At 38.9% G+C, this 12653-nt stretch overlaps 1 protein-coding gene across 3 annotated transcripts in view; it reads left to right on the forward strand.

Annotated features, from left to right (window-relative positions):
• The window catches only part of MOCOS (molybdenum cofactor sulfurase), a 351791-nt gene that overhangs the window by 124122 nt on the left and 215016 nt on the right, over positions 1–12653 (forward strand). The window lies entirely within an intron of this gene.

Genomic DNA, 12653 nt, shown 5'->3' on the forward strand with positions numbered 1-12653 from the left:
GGGGAAGGCGAATTAAAACGGCCCCTTCGTCTAGGGAAGGTCTGTGGTTAGGCGGGTCTTTGTAAAGTACCTTTGCAGGTCATATAGGTTTCTCCTCCCCCCAGCATTAAGCGTTGCTGGAACAGTATTACTTCAATACAATATTACTTCAAATCTAACGGTGGGGGGTATACTACAATAATTTATTACGCTTAAAGAGGTATCGATGCTTGCGATATCAGCACTTCAAAAGACTTAGGGAAAAACAGAGTAGGAGAGCAGAGTCAATAACATCGGTTTGGGTGTCCCGAAACTGTTATTTAGGCCGCTCTTTCTGTTAAGAGTTTCGCGTTACTGCCCCTTTTTGTCATGTCTTTGCATTTTGGTGATCGAATGCAAGAGCGGGCTTTCTCACGCTCGGGTCCTTAGTAGAGAACGGAGTTACTCTTTGCCTCTAGAGGGGTGCGGGAAAACTTAAGTTCAAGCAGCATTTTGAGGAACTTTTTCTTTAAGATTCAGTAAGTTAATTTCACAGTCTGGTATTAGTCATATTGCATCAGTGAAAGTTTGATAACAAGAAACTGCTTGTCCTAAGCTCAGGCCAAGATTCTGAAAAGTGGGTGTTTTGTAACTAACTGCAAACATTGTTTAGACATTTAAGCGGGTGACTTTTCAAAACTCCTGGGACTCAGGCTCGTTTCTCTGGAGGCTCCCTGGTTTTGAAATAAAGTGTATCTATCTGGTAACGAATGATGTCTGGTGGATCAGTCCGGGTTCCCAAACGGAGGTCACTGCAAAGGCAAAGCATTAGGAGTTTAACCTCCACTTGAAAATGTTTTGGCTAATGTAGGCTACTGAGTTACACTTCGGTCATGCAACTTACTAAAATGATATGTGGATGATAGATAATTTAGAATATTTCCAGAAAAAGGTAAACAAAACCAAATACGGAGTATAAAATAGAATCTGTCATAATATTAGCTAATTGAAATCACATAATAGTCTGTGGTAAGGTGACCTAGGTTGTGAATTCCTTCTGCCCCTTGTTTTCCCCTTCAGAATTTTAACGTGTTACTCAATTCATAAATCATCATCCATTCGTCTTGAAAGCTTGTCACCTCCGTGAGGAAGATCAGTGTCCTTAACTGATCGCTGTACATACACGTGGTGTCCTGTCTGGGATTCTTGTCTTAAAAACAGGGGCGTATCTCCTCTAGTCAAGCCTTCAAGTGATGCCAGTAGTGCCAAATGAAAGGTGTCCAGGGACAGATTCCTGGGCCAACTGTGTAAGGCTAAGCGTCCCCTGCCATACAAGTCTGTTTGTCTCATAGCTGACTAGTTGGACTAGTCCAGGACAGAGTCCAAGAACTGGCTGACAGCGGGGCAGTGGGGGTGATAAGCATGTTGCTTGTACTTATTCCTTGGCCTCCTTTTATTTAGCCATGTAGCTGTCTGTATCCCCACGTGCTGAAGGTCTCGACACACTGATGTTGATGTTATGAAATGCCTTTTAAAGCTCTAGGTCTTTGTTGCCTTGCTGAAGTAAGGCAAAGGAAAGGTGGCTGAGGTACAGGTTGGCAGCAGCAACAGTAAGTAAAGGGGCCTTCTCCAAGTGACTTATAAAAAATTAGTGGGACTTTCAGGCATTTAGCTACTTAAGCATTTTCAGTGACCTGCCAGAACATGCAGGCTGGGGGATGAGGTAGAAGTTTTACATCTCTGGTGGCCTCAGGACAGCTTTAAGGGTAAGTCCTGACTAAATCCTGATTGTACAAACACTGATTCACTAGGGAACCTGTAGCTGTTCATGGGGTTGATCTCTGCTGGGTGTCTCCCTACTGCACAAAGGTGCGGCGATTTTAATCCCTTGTAGTAAATAGCAATCTTAACTAGTTCCACTAGACCAAGGAGAATGAGCTCTGTTTTTAAGTAGTTAACAGTAATGTCTTGCTTTGTTTATTTGGGGCTTGCCTCAAAGATCTTTCCATCATTAAAGTTGGATAAAAATCCAGATTTTGCTGCTCACTTTTTATGTCAACAGAATTTTTGGAGTCCCTCTTCAGATATCCATGATGTAAGCCTAATGCTCAATTTTGGAAGTGTCATCTTCCTACAAGCAGCATGTGATAATAATAATTGTTGCATATCAATGTATTCACTTCTTCATGCTTGCTGATATTTGGTGGCATCCACTAAGGACATCTTGTGCAAACGGTGTTCTCTGGGGAAGGCAGAAACCTCTTCTGTGTTATAAACCTTTGCTTGCATGGTGCTCGTGCTTCTGTTGTAGCTCTAGTATGAACAGTTGCACAAGTGCCTGTTGAGAAGAAGGTACAACAGATGTGTATAGGGAACACTGTCTACCAGACGTACTGTAAACTCAGGATTTTTCAAAGGTGGTCTACCTGTGGTCCTATCAAAGTCTGTGGGAGTTTCACTCTTGGCTCCATCAGAAAGAAAGTTAGGCTTGTACTGAGTGTGTTGGGGATTTCCCCTTCAGGTTTTGTGAAGGAATAAAAGGAATTACTTTATTTCCTTCAATCAGCAGGGGTCTGTCTGTTTCGGCACAGAAGCCTTAAATTTTACCTTTTAAGCCAAAGTTTATCTTCACTTTTGTAATGCAAGGGCTGTTAGCTGATGGCTAGAGCAGCCCCTTCTAAAAATATACGTGGAGTCTGTGAAACGGATCCCTGTTTCACGGGCAGCAGCATATGCGCAATACGTGACCTTGACTTTAATCTTGTGAGCAGTGTACCCTTATCTGCAATGTAGGATTGTAAACTGTGCTTTAGAAATGGATAAAGAAATCAGCGGGAGTTTATAGGTTCTGTTGTTAAGTAATGGGGATGAATATGCTTCTGTGATGTTTATCATAGCAAAGAAAATATCAGCTTCAGTTTGTACCGTGGTTTTAAAAAAGAAAAAGCTGACATGTGATTTGCGATGCAGTGTTTAATCCCAAGATACCTTTCCAGTTTCAGCTGTGTGTTAGTATTCTCCTCTAAGATAGCTGTGTCCGTTTCAGTGGGAGCTTTCCAAGAGCGATAAGCAGTGGATACCCATCCCCCAAATAAAAACCAGCCTGTATTAGCGATCACGTATACTTTAAGGGCTGCTGACTATTTGAAGATAGTACTTAACTGAGGTAAGATGCACTGTCACATTTAGTGTCAAATCAGTCACTGTTCCGTACTTCAGTAACAGTCATGTGACAAATCATGTGTTACCTTAGTAGTATGAGCATTTGCGGTATGTGTGATTACGTACAACTAACAATAATAATGTAGCTGGCTCGTTAAACAAAAAGGAAAGGCTGACTAAGCTTTGAGTAACAGAATTGGCCTTTGTTTCTTTGAAACTCAGATGATGTCCCATGAACTGGTCACCTGTGCGAGAGCTTATTTTATTGTTCAGTTAAGGAACAGCTGGGTACTGCATCTGACCTCACACAAAAATAAAGACTTTTTACCCATATTGCTGGTAGTTATTTGCACTGAGACTTTTCCTGGAAGTAGGAGAATGGGAAAAGCAGGCCTTCTCTGTGCACTTCAGTTAGTAGTCAGTGGCTCGGTTAGCAAAGGTCAGCTCTGTCCTCTGAGAACAGAAAAGCCTATCTCTTTTGTCACGTTTGGGGTAATCTGGTGTTTTGGCTAAATTTCAGAAATAGGAAATGCATTCTGGTGTGGCAGCTCAGAGTAATTTTGTTGATAGGTAGCTGATGCTCACATTTTATGAAACTTGTGGAGATGAGTGTACTGTGAGCCTGAACAGTTGTGCTCACCTCTTGATTGCAAACATAGGTGTGACCTCAGTTTCTCTACTGCTATGCCAGTTTGCTTACTTTGTCAAACCAGAAATTCTACCAGCCTCGTGTCTGAGGTTTTTTTCTTTTATTAAGGAAAAAAAAAAAAAATTATTTGGAATAATTTTTGTATCCTAAAATAATTTGTTGTTGTTTTTTTTTTACATCTACAGAGGTTTGTTTTTTGTTTGTTTTTTTTTAAGACCATTCTGTTTGATCTCGTAGCTGTCTACTTCTGCTTGTGTTTATGTTACTTTCTGCTGATTTCCTAATTATTAATAATTTTTAACTGTGGATGAATCTTTTCTTTTTAATCTCTTTTTTCTTCTTCTTGAAGACTAAGTGACTGTGTGTGTTCAGCAAAACATTTGTAGTTAGGTTCTTTGACCAATTTTGTTCTTTGAGGAATTTAGCAATATACAAGTCTCATCATGCCATTTAAAAACTAATTTGATAACGAGGGATAAGTTTATTTTGATTCATTGTTGTCTAAGGTCTGTGCTGAACCAGAAGCAAGGCATGTGCCATTTTACGGTTAGATGCAATATTTAATTGTGAGTTCCCTGAAGCCCACCCACCCGTTGCTGATCAGAATTAAGCTAGGCAGCTACAGTCCTGGGAGAGACAGCATCTCCCAGAAAGGTAAAATGATTTCACCCATGTGCAGAGATTGGCATATGTTAATTTTAATCCAGTGTTTACCTCTTCTACACAAAGGCAGCAAAAGCAATGGGTAGGGGAAGTATGAGGCTGCTTTTGTTGTCTTGTTGGAAGATCCTGTGTCATTAGAAGAGCTGCTAATTGTGCTGGAGAGTAAGTAAGTCTCACTGAGTTACCTCATCTCTAGCTCAGCCTGAACAGAGAAGAAATCTTCTAAACCTCTCGTTTTGGTGTCTAAAGCTGAGAGCTCCTCTTCCTAATACGGTGCAAGGTTTGTTCCTCTCCTCAGCAGCTGTGAAATCTCTGGCTGGTAACCTGCTCCTGTCCTCTGTAGCCCCTCTGTCACAACATGATTTGATTTTGTGAAACACTTTGGTTTTTTTATTTGCCAGGGAAAAGAAAGCAAAAGAAATTACATTTATTGAAGGAGGCTGCTCTTGGACAGTTTGAAATGCTGGAAGACATCTAGGAAGGTTCATTTAGTGGGTGGAGAATGTATCGTAAAAAGAAGCTGTGGTATGGGAAGTGTAACTGCACAACTATGTGACAATTGTTTTGTAAAAACCAGTATCTACGCTCATGTAAAGGCTTAATGCTTCCTGTCGATTTCAAGTCAGCAGCAGTTATCTAAATAAGCTATTATCTAAAGAATTGATATCAAAGAGGAAGCGTGTGTGGAACATAAAGTGGATTTAGTACCAAGTGCAGTAACAGCAACTGTGCATTAGTTTCAGATGTTTTCCTCTGCCTACATAGAAGTAACAGATACTATTAAGGAATTTCTTACCTTGCATTTCAGGATTCAGAAGGCTATCGGTGGTCTGCTCTCTGCAGGACTGGTGTTTCAGTTGATCACCCAGAGCTGGGTGGTCTTTTGCTTTTTGTGATGGACGTAGGTCTTAGTGAAGAGTGGACAATGATACTGTCATTGTAATATTTCAGCACTGAATAAAGTTTTAGTTACTTTAAAGTTTAGTTAGAGGAAAAAAAATTCCCTGAAAGATACAGGTAATGTCTTCTCTTTCTTGAATTGTATTACTCAGAGTAATATATATCATTAATTTTTAACTTCAGATTTGGTGTTGTAATACCCATATAAAGATGTTCACTGCACCATTACACTGGCTCTGTAATCGCCTGTGTCACATAGTACAAGACATTTAAAACTCTGTCTGGAATACAGAAATGTTGAGCAAAAAAAAGTACCAAACCCTATAAACCTGATACAGTTGACATGAACTCAGAATTTTCAGGTGTGTTTTAGAAATAAATAGTCGATTAGTTGGGACTAGATTCTTTACAACAGGAAATAATCATATACAGACATTAGATTTTTTAAATCAACATGTAGAGATTAAAAAAAAAATACTAGATTTGGAAAGATACTTTATGGAACTCCATAGGTCCTGCAGGGTATCAGCCATACATTTAAAAAAATTGCACTTTTAATTAAAAGATACATTATTTCTAAAATAAATATCTGCACAAGATGTATATGAGTGTATGAAAGTATTGAAACAAGCAGGTGTTTTATTTAGAAAAGCACAAGATGCTTTGTTATCTCTTACGCAAAAATTGGAAATGCACCAAAATCTTGTTCCTACAAAATCCCGCATCAGTGGTGCTTTCTTCCTTCCATTGCTTTTGCTTCCTCTTAGATTCTCCTGTTTGTCCTCCTCCGTTGTTATGATGTTGCTGTATGTGAGATGTGTATTGATTTCTTCCCAGCCTATTTCTGTGTATTTCCATACGATGTATATCTGATTTTTTTTTTAATAAGAAATGTAAGATTATTAATTAAATAGTGTATGTAAGTTTTCTGACAGATATGATCTGTTTGTGGTGTCCCTGTGCTTATATTGGAATTTCCTCTGCAAAACCAGAACCTGGCACATGAAGCTCTTGAAATTTCTATTTTATGTTACGATAGCAATTCCCATATCTGAGCTGCTTGCCAGAATTCAAGGGCACTCCCAGTCTAAGGACAAAAAGACAAACAGGGAGGTGAGAGGTCAGTTTTTGTTGATCGGCTTGATTCATTGCATACTTGGTATCAGAGAGATGCTGCAGAGATGTTGCTTGGATGTGAAAAGACTGTCATTGAATTCAGGAAGACCATACTGCAGAGTACTGCATAATAAAAAGCACTGATATGAGAGGTTGATAAATGAGTAGACAGCACAATATATTTGCAGAGCAGGAGGCTAGTGGGATGCTTCACTCAGAGGTGATACTTAGGAAGTAGGATGCTGAGCTCTCAAATGTCTCAGGCTTTTTATATTAGGTTGTCTTGGCCCAAGCCATCAACGCCGATGTTTTCCTTTATGTGACACTAAAATACTAGTAAGGTGGTTTTTTTTTTAATTTTTATACCTCACTGAACTTAGAAACTTAAAAACAACTAAAGAAAAAAAAAGATTCTTCTTAGGAATATGTCAGCTCGGGGTTGGTATAATATTTTTTTCTCTTCCTAAGTTAATAATGCTGATAGTGTTACCATGTCTGCTTATTGAGAACCACAGGCTGGTGTCTGTCACATTTGTTAGGAGGAGATGTGTTTCGTGGAGGTATTATGAATAAGGAGGTGTCAAGAACTGGTGTGCGAAAGGGGTGTCAGAGTTACGGAGAAACAGGGGTATAGTAGGGCAGGGAGGCATAAAGACAGGCCACAAAGCAGTAGAAAGTCAGACTTAATTAGTTCCATTGCTAACGAGGCAAGTTGTAACTCTCCTGCCAGTATTTGTGGCAGCCCAGATAGATCCGGTGCCGCGGTGCTCTTTGTCCCTTCGCCTTCTGTCCTGCCGTAGAGAAGCGATGGTCTGCAAAGTGCCTGCCATGGGGATGCGACCCCAGGCAGGCAGCTGTTGTGAGAGTGTCGTGCAAGAAAGTGTCAGGTCGCTTTTTTTCTGGTGCATGAAATACACATATAAAATTGGAAGCAGGTCTTTGGGAGAGAAATCTTTCTCTTACTGGTGTTTTATTTCCCCCTTCTTAACTTTCAGGATTGTACAGAATGACGACTCCTTTCTCATAGCAGCCAGGGGAATGTGTCTTTTACAAAAGAAGTAAAAAAGATGTGGTTTCTGTGCTTATTCAGATTAGTCCCTGGAGCAACAGGATCTAAAATGCTTTTAAAAGAAATCCTGCCTGACTGGGCAGGATTTTTGTCACTTAAGGTCTTCTTAGAGAGATATCAAAGGATGTGATCTTTTGGTGACATGGTTAGCTGGGGAAGGACGATTGCACAACTAAGCTTACTTCTTCTGGCAATATGGAGAGTAATGTCCTAAATTAAAATTTGGAAAGATGACAGGAAGCTCATTTGAAGAAATATTCATCAATTAAATTAATGTTGTGTGAATTAATTTCATTAATGCACAATTAAACACCAAATTTCACTGTTCATACCCCTTTGCAAACTTATGAACAGGTCAGATGAAGTTACACAGTCATCAGACAGTTTATCCTCTTATTTCTTCTTGAGGAAGAAGTTGAAGCCCAGGATTTTCCACATTTTTATGTTCATGCCACACAATGCATTAAAGTTGTCATAATTCAGTAATTTGGAACTGGTGGTATCAGTAATGGGTACAAACATATGTTGCCTTTCTGTAAAAAAAAAAGGACTTTGTATTGCTGTTGAGTAAAATACACTGTTCATCTACTGTGCCATTCATTTCCCAAGTAACTTATTAGGAGTGTAACTTAAAAAATAACTTATTAAACATGTGACTGGGAGTCATATTTTTGTTATTTGTACATCTGCCTATAATTTCTTTTAATGTAAACAATTAGAATGGTCACAAAACAAAATGTTACTCAGCTGCTCTGGCAGTATGCAACTTTTAAAATATCTGTCATTGTCTTGGATTCATCACACACTACGAAAATATTTGTTACAGATTTAGTCAATTTAGGAGTGCGTAAGGCCAGTGAGCAGTATGGGAGACTGTTCTTAATACCCTGTCTGATCTCAGTTGTGATGACCAATTTGCTCTGATACTGCATGTTGCCTTCTTATGAGACTGCATAAAAGCAGATAAATAAAGTGGTTAACTAGCAAGAACTCCCTACCTGATGGACTGAATGGAGTAAAATTAAAGACTGCATGAAAAAGGAGCCTTTGCCAGCCACAGACATGCTACATAAACTCGCTAGTATTGCGTAGCTGGGAAGCTGACCGAATTGATGTTCAGACAAAACTGTACATAGTTGATTGCACTCCATTGTTACTTGATCATAGAGTTTGTGTTCACAAGCAAATGAAACATTTGATTAATGAATAACAGCTTTTAAATGCATTCCCTTAAGAATGTGAATGCCTGAGAAGTAACATTATTGTGGAGGGTGGTCATGAAGTGTAGCAATATGATAATAATCCTCTGCTTACCACCTCAGCATAGTCGTTTAGCGAGAGGTACAATGCTGCCGAGACAGCCTAATAATACAAATGCAGGATGACTGGTTGCCCTTCTAAAAAGGAGATAATTTAATGCTAGTATAAGTGAAGAAAAACATATGCCATTTAAATAGAAGTGAATTGGAAGACTTGCAGTACCTAAGAAATAAACTAAAAACCATGTAAGATATGTTTTGGGTAACATGAAATTACATGCAAGAGACATAAAAATGCAAAAATAACCTTTAAGAGGTGGCTGCAAATGTGTATTTTGAAGATGATAGACTAAGGAAATAAAGAGAGTGACACATCTGAACTACACCACAGCTGACTTTCCTTTTTCCTGGGACAGAGCAGCCCCGGTGAGTGGCACTCAGAAACTCCTTTCTGTTCTGTTGTTTACATCTATTTCTGATTTGACTGAGGTGCATGTCCCTGCCAGGTTTTTTTCTGGTAATGAAATTAAGCCCTCTGTTTTAAGGATTGTTAACTGTCTAGTTAATATTCGATCAGTGAACTGTCTTAATATCTTTCCAAACTCAAGAAGAGCAGAAATGCAGAAGGAAGGGAGAAAAATTATGACAGTTGTAATGGGAAAATCACTTGCTGTGTACATTAAATGTCCCCAAAAGCCATCTTAATTTGCAAAGCTGGAGTCTTTGTGAGAATCTTTCTTTCTTTCTTTCTTTTTTTTAACTTTTGTGTGGAGGTTGTCTTTGATGTAGGTCTTGTTGAAACCACAGCTATAAATCTGTCATTTCTTGGGGAAATGAATTGCGGATTTCAGTGAAACTGTTCCAAATTCATGCTTGGGTGAAACTCTCTAAAGTGGAATTTGGCTAAAATGTCATAGCACTAGCAGTTGTATCTGCTCTTTGTTCTTCAGGGTCAGTTCCAGAGTAGCAGAATAACTTCCCTTACCATAAAATTAGTAATTTGTTTTTCTTCTGTAGAGTAAACCCAGAGTAAGGGCTCTGATTTTGGATTTAGGTGGAAATTTAGCTTTTCATTAATTAGAATAGCAGCTATTCATGTACTCACACCTTTCTAATGGCTCTACAGCATTGAAGGGATTACTTGCATTGAAGTGGTTCTCCTATGAACAAAACACTGCAATTGTAACTCTGACATAAAGGAAATCTATTCCTTGGGAAGCACTCTTTTTTTTTTTTTTTTTATCATAACAACAGTTTAGGATTTGATACTGTGAAATATTCTCCTTGAGAAGGGTTGATCATGAGTGGGGATTCCCACTTCAGTTGCATTCTTTAAAGCCTCTCCAGTGTCTGTAAAACACTGAGCTGAAGGAAGAGGTGGGATATGAGGAAGGGGAAAGGAGGCAGATGTCTGGAACAAAAAGTAGGCTGCTTTAATATTCCTTTTCATGTCACAAAGAGCTTTTTCAATAGTAATTTTCATAGCTCATTGTCAAGTTTAGTTTTAAACTTTCTGTCTTCTCTTTCTGTAGAAGTGTGGGGGTTTTTGGTTGGAAAATAGTATTTAAAGTGATCTTTGGTTATAAACTACTGCTTGGAAAGAAACCAGACTTCTGGGAGTGAGGAAGGAAGTAATGATGATTTTATTAGGAGCTGCCTTATGTTCAGGCTCGGTGAAGCTCATCAGCAGAGCACAGAAAGCATCACAACACCGCAGGGCTGTGGAACCAGGACTGTCTTCTAGTGGGCACTACTGTGGCCCCAGCTTCATCTGACCCGCTAGGAGAGATTTGGGGAAAGAAGACAAAGCCTTCCTGTGGCACTATAGGAACCCTCCTTGAAATGTAGGCTGTATAAAAACAAACCCTCCCTCCACCCCCAGTTTTTCAATATCAGCTTGCCCAAAGGGTGGGTCTAGTCCAGTGAAATGCTCTCTAATGGGTGAAGCCTTCTGTTTCTCCCTCTTGTAACTCACCCTCTCGGTTATCCTTAGAAGCCTGTAATAGTATGAGGTTGACTACTTTGTGAATGATGAAAAAGTATAAATCCTAGTGAGGTACATCGATACTTTTTTTACTGAGTTTCCTTTCCATCTGGTATTTTTCAAGAGTTGGCAGAAATCTTCCCCTCCCTACCCCCCCAAATGTCAAACTTTAAAACACCTGCTTTCATTGGAATATTTATATTCTGATTAGCTCTAATGAAAGGCAAATCCAGCTTTTTAGCTTATGGAAGCTGAAGCTACCCATTAAAAAAAAAATTACGAAAACCTCTGTTCCTTTGAATGTGTGGACTGTTGCAGAGTTCACAGTGTGTAACACTTGTTTGGAGGCACTTGGTCGATTCTCCGAGCTTTGCATCACTGAGCATGACAGCTCCTGAGAGATTAAATAGCTGTTACCATCGGAACTTTAATCAGTTTTTCTTCCATTTCTGCAAGTACAGAGAAGGACAGGTGTACTCGTAAAGTGTCATGAGGATTATACTGCAGCGCTTCCTGGATAAACTTCAGTGCCACTGAAATGGGGGAAACTGTACCAAATAATCTCATGACAGCTGTCACATTTCCAAAAGTGTCTGATCAAATCTTCAAATCTGAACACTAGATACCTTGTTGGTACATTCAACCTCTAATATCAGGCACTCCTGCTTCCGTTTCCTTCCATTCTAGTGGTAGAAATGTGATTACATACTAAACTAATCTAATGGCAGTTAATTTACAATGATCTCCTTCAGGTTTTGTATTTCAATATTACACATAAAACTGTTTATAATAAGTGGGTATTGGGAAGTTAGGGGGAAAACCTGCCTTTGGCTAGTTCCCACTTCTGCAAATGCCTCCTAAACTTTATGTTTATAGAATTTATTGTGTCTTTAAAAATTGTCTGGGTTCTTACATGGGTTGTATTGAAACAGCATGAGAATTTCTCAAATGAATAAAATTGAGATTTATAATACAGTTTTAAAAAGCTTCCAGATATGAGGAGTGGGGTGTGGAAGGCAGCTTTCTTGTTTTTTCCTTTAGGACAAGAGATTAGTTTTTATACTACTTTTGTTTTTAATAATCTATCTACATGACTTGCAGTCTTTCTAGTCACTACGCATCTCCTTTTTTTTTTTTTTTTTTTTGGCTGTAGATTGAATCTTCCCGTAGTTGGAGAACAGAAATAGCTGAATCCAGAGGAGAAACTTTACTGTTTAGGCTCTTAATGTAAATGAGTTACAGACAGTGTTGCGTGCATTGAGTCTACTTCACTGCACTATGTATTCTTTGTGGAATGACTCAGAAGAAAACAGCAGTCTAGTCTAATGTACGTAGTCTCTGGATATATGTTGGTTGGGGTTCCCAGCTGGTAGACAGGCATATGATATGAGAAAAAATGAAAGACTAGAGAAAAAAGTCATATAAGGAAGAACCTATTCCTATCTAAACTGATTGTTTCTTACTGTCTTTCCACTGAACAGTCATTACAATGGGTGTATATATATAAATAGAAACATAAAGAAATATAAATAAATTGGTGTGTGTATATATGTATATATATATATAAATATCCAGGAATTTTAGTCTCACTGTGGCGAGAACACAAAGTGCCTAACAGTTACCTTTCTTAGCAGAAGGAAATAAATGTGTCTCAAGTTGGAAGGGGGGTAGGGAGAAAAGAGCATAGGGTGGGCATGAAGTAAAATTTACACTTAAAGCCTTTCTTGTATCCGTCTGTCAGCAGAATTTGCAGAAGGGAAGCCCGTAGTTTGCTCCTGTAGAAAAAAAAAAACCCAACCAAAAAACCTGTGTGCACTGCAATAACTGATCTTATGAGGTTCACTTTATCAATTTATTCTGACTTTCTGTGGAGGCAAAGTACCAGGTATCTGG

This window comes from Aquila chrysaetos, chromosome 4 (genome assembly GCF_900496995.4).
Source record: "Aquila chrysaetos chrysaetos chromosome 4, bAquChr1.4, whole genome shotgun sequence".
In the NCBI taxonomy this organism is placed as follows: domain Eukaryota; kingdom Metazoa; phylum Chordata; class Aves; order Accipitriformes; family Accipitridae; genus Aquila; species Aquila chrysaetos.